This window comes from Thermobia domestica, chromosome 1 (assembly GCF_964235325.1).
Source record: "Thermobia domestica chromosome 1, izTheDome1.hap1.1, whole genome shotgun sequence".
NCBI lineage: Eukaryota > Metazoa > Arthropoda > Insecta > Zygentoma > Lepismatidae > Thermobia > Thermobia domestica.
In genome coordinates, this window is record NC_137454.1 from 221199731 (window position 1) to 221204898 (window position 5168).

Here is a 5168-nt window from a genome sequence, read left to right on the forward strand (position 1 = left end):
GTTGCGATTTATTTTGAGAATACGCAAAATAACGTCTTAAATATAAATGGAGCGTCTAACACGAAATTTATGAAAGGTAGCCAATTAATTCAAGTAAAATTCGCGTACTCCTCATGTGAGCTTTGGAGTAGTGGAATTTCGCAGCGGGGAAGATGACGGTTTCGATCTTTGGAGAATATCGTTCCTGTATCTACATATACTCAAGGAAGACCCATTAAGAAATCTAAGTAAGATATTCTTATGACAACGTTGAAGTATATTGCGCTCGTGTATAATGAATATTACAGATTTCTAAAATGCAACAAAGACGGAAGGAATGATGTAGACATCGAGGATATTTAAATATTGAGTTATCTTTTTGAGTGAAGCTGCTCGCAACGGATATGTGTACAGTGCGTTAGGCAATTATTTACAATGAAATATAATATGTAACACACTCGTCTACATAGTTGTGTTTACTGTACGGTATGTAACGTTCTTGCATATTTGCATGTTGTTAGTTAGGAGTAGCGTACAGAGGAACATATGGTGTGTATTACATTTGGCGTACAGTGAACATTATTTCCAATGACATACATAACCTGTTATGTTGTGTTTTGTGTTAGTTACAAGCATACTATAGCATTAAAACTTTATTATTTTTTTCATCTTAACTACTTTGACGTAGAAAATACTTATTAGTTTGGAAACTATGTTCATGCGTGAATGTGTTACGTTAATATCTTCACGAAGATATAGAGTAAAATCAATGGTGATTTTTTCTGAAATATTAGATCTTCCTCTAGTATATGTTGTTGTATTTATGCACCTTTTTCCATATTAAAGATTTCGTCAATTAAAATGCAAAGGCTTCTGTTACTTGAAAACATTCAAATGTAGAATACGCCAGTTTTTCACTAAGTCCCTCAAACACATTATTTATACATCTTTTGTGCGTTCAGTATATCGTTCGACAGCTTTGAGAGTAAACTGTTTCAATGTGTTCTTTCACAAATTTTGTTACATTAAGAAAGTAAAGTGTGAAATTTTGGTCAGAGATTCTTCAATTTACATAGTTTAAACTTTTAAAATACAAAGAAACTTTTGTTACATATAAATTACTTCATTTAATTTTGTACCTAACTAAATACCAGGAACAAGCAATACAGATACCATATAACTTATTCGTATGAGTACTATATATAGCTAATTATTTCTATACAATACATTGTACTAACTATTGTCAGGAAATATTTGAGTTTGAAATTTCTAAAGAAATTTCGGATTCAAAAATTTTTATACTGTTACACCCTGTAGTAATTTAAATTATATTTTGTAGAATCCTTATGTTATTCCGTCCTGACTAATATTTAGGACCAGTTAGGGACATTAGTCCTTAGTGCATGTAAGAATCAAATTTTATATTAATTTTCACAACTGTACATTTAATTAATGTCATAGTCACAATTTGGTCGAAATTCAGGCAATACGATGATAATATTAAGTAAATTTTAAATTGAGCTTTATTTCCCTTTACACATTTAGATGCTAGCACTGCTCTGCTAAATTCTTTGATAAAATATTATTTATTCATCCAACAAATCACAATTTCACTGTAGCACGTACAATATTGTTACACTATAAATATACAGTATATCTGGTCAGTACATAAATTTACAACAGAACATCACTGAAGCTACACTTTAGATACCATATGCTTATTTCCATTCACACCATCTTCAAACACATATTTATTTCTATGCCAATGCATGTAGTTATCACATGTCCTTCGCGACATACAGCAAGGTGTCATGCGCGTAGGTTGTGTGGAGTTAGACTGTATACCGTTCATATGAAGATCTCCACGACCTGAATACACAAGAACTCGTCGGTGACCAAGCCCACACTCACAAGGAACTGCAGCTCGTCCTGCTGTGTAATCCTCATTTGTTCCTGCAAAGAAAAGAAGAAATAACATATTGTTGAAATCGGATACTACATCGTGACATAATCAGGGACAAGTTTATCATTTCATGTAAATATTTGAGTGACTATACCATTAAACACACACATGAAACGTTCATCGTTTCAGAATCCAATAGAAATATCGTGTGTTGTATTAGTCTCTTATCGTTGTATAACAAACCTTTAACTAAAACACTTCTATCTAGAATCTGAAGTTGCGGAATGGTGGCTCAGTCTTAGAGCACTTTTCCTGGTTCAATCCCCGGCCATGTGGTGAACATCGGGGTTCTCCCGTTTCCTCCTACCTTCTCATTCCACTAATTATTCCATCATAATTTATTTGCCTTAATAATCTGTCTCTTTTAATATCAAGGACATAATCATGGGACATTAAACTGAAAGATTTTTATTTAGTTTCATTGGAATCTAAAATAATTACTACGATTTTATTATCATTTAACGAAACAGAAGACGAGATGCATAATTTTCGGGAAAATTAATTTTATTCGTAAAACTAATAATTGATGCTGTGTGATTAACACACCATGTATTAAGATAAAAAATTACATTAACTTACACCTTCATCAAGTTTTCTATTTTGACACTAGCAAGACGACAGTGCACAATATGGTTATGGTTAATGAGACACAGCTGAAAATTATGATTAATTTTTAACGTTATTTATTTATTTTTTTGTTTAATTATAATACTGGCCGAAGATAAGACATTTCAATAGATAGATCACATCGAACTGGACAAAATTATTTCATTGGAGTAAGTACTTACGCATCTTTTTTTTTTTTTTTTTTTTGGTGGTGTCCTAGAACTATTATCAAATGGACTTGGCACGCCTGCCTCGCGAGTGGAATGCTGGGAATCAGTGAAAGAAAATGGTGGCACCCTTGCAGGTTTGCATCAACGTGGAGCAGGGAGTGTCATTAAATTTCTATTACCTAAAGGTGGAAACAAATCGAAAGTCACTGTCGGATGACACTGCAATATGCTGAAAGTTGTTTGAGTCTAACACAAATGTAGGAGTGGGTAGATAAGTTCAAAAAGCTCCCTGCACAAATCCGTGCTCTATTCTTTCATTTCTGATGTCAAACGTTTTGTAACCCATCTCGTACACACTTTCTTTCAGTACGTCATGAATAATATTGTGGTTTTGCCAGACACTGATATTCATAGCAAACAACTTTCACCATATTGCACTGACATCTGACGATGATTTGCCAGGTTCATCTGATAATAGTGCTAGGACACCATCAGAAAATAAAAAAGAAGCACAAAATTTGTCGAAGCTTTATATTTTTATATAATTTCCGGTTGCTTATTGAATGGACCTTGTATATATATATATATATATATATATATATATATATATTTACTAATAGTGATGCGCATATTACTTATAAGATCGCATATGTAAGAAATATAAGCTTGTAAGAAATATACAGTTCATTTGAGATCTTTATGTCAGACCAATGAATTGCCATTTTCTAATTGCGGTTGCTACTGTAGAAGAAAGTGGGTTGCCCGATTTTTTTATAACAAGATTATGCATCGAATTTTTGTCTAAGATCATGATGTAACTTCCGCAAGACGCAATTGACGTCTAATGGGAACATCCTACATCCTGCAATCCCTTGATATGATGTATACGTTATTCAATACTTCCATGTTAACGCATTAAGGTAGGCGAAAATTCATACACGCATGTATGAAAAGCAACAGCTGCATATTTACTATGAAAAGCTATTCAAATAACTAAATCGTACACATTCAACTGAACTAAAAGTACACCTTTCATTCATGTAAACATCACTGAAACATTAAGTCCTAGTCTTTAAGGTCTAGTACCTAATGCGCGAGCCTTTGCTGCACAGGATCTCGGGTTCGACATCTCATGCGAGTGCATTGAAAATTAAACATATTATGATGGTTAGGATTCCAGCAGGTCTATGTCTTATACTGCCTTGGCGTTGCATAATTATCATCACTTCCAGTTCGTTTAAAACATTATTTTTAAATATTTAGTTAACTGTTAGTGTAACTGTTTGCTTTTCTAATTGCTTTATGTCGCGATAACGTTACATATTTACGATGCAGGAAAGAAGTAGGATACTATTTGTTTAATTGCAGTTTAGAGGAGAGGAAGGGAATGACGATCAGCTCACTTTGCCCTCTTGCGTGACCCGAGGAGAAGTCAAACTAGTGCTCCCATCTGCCTCTTGTAGCAAGGTTTCTTGTGTGTTGTCGAGGAAGTTGTCAGAGTGGATTGAAGTCTACAGCGTGCTGAAACTTGTTTTTTTTTTTATTTTCTTATAAGGATCTACATATTTCAACTCACGATAGGTACAATTTAGGTTGTAAGATCTTGAAGTTACTAAAATTCATAAAAAGTTATGTTTACGTTTAATGCACGACACACACAGTTATATATATATATATTTTTTTTAAAAAAACTACGTTTTACAGTATAACAGGCTCAATTTTCACATTGGCGCAATGTTGGGAATGCCGATCAACGTGATCGGTTTACTACCATGGTGATCACCATTCCCAACAAACTTTTGGAATACTTCTCCAGCCAAAAATTATAAAAGAGGCTTGGTCTAAGGTAGGCAATACGCCTACTTTAGTCAAACACTGAAACTTTGCATCGGTGTAACCTTTATGGATCGTGAGTGCATGCTGACTGTACTGCTGTTGATATATCAGTGATGTGTCTGAAAAAACGTCAATAAAACATACAGTTGACGTTTCTCAGTCTTTCGAATGGACAGCTTAGCAAAGAGAGAGAGAAAAAGAAATACTTATGGAACTATGTGTGTTTATTAAGCTTTTACTGTGATCGCCATTACCAACATGTGATGGGAATGGCGACCAAAATAGCAATTTGAGTTTTTTCTATCGTGTTCCCGAACTGAAAGAATGATCTTTTTATTTTACACACTTACTTTAGAAGTATTGGAGTATGTATTTACAAATTTGTTTCAATATATTTTGCAAATGAAACTGCGTAATAACGCATTTTCTTAGGTGATCGCCATTGCCCACCTCTCCCCTACTATTGATTATAAGTAATTTAGATTTAATGTACTATTTTTTAATTGAATAATTTTCCATATTTTTAAGGGCGTTTTTTTACGACATTCGGATTGTTTTAATTTATAGCCATAAATTAATTCATCAGAAACAAACGAAACACAGGAATATTTTCT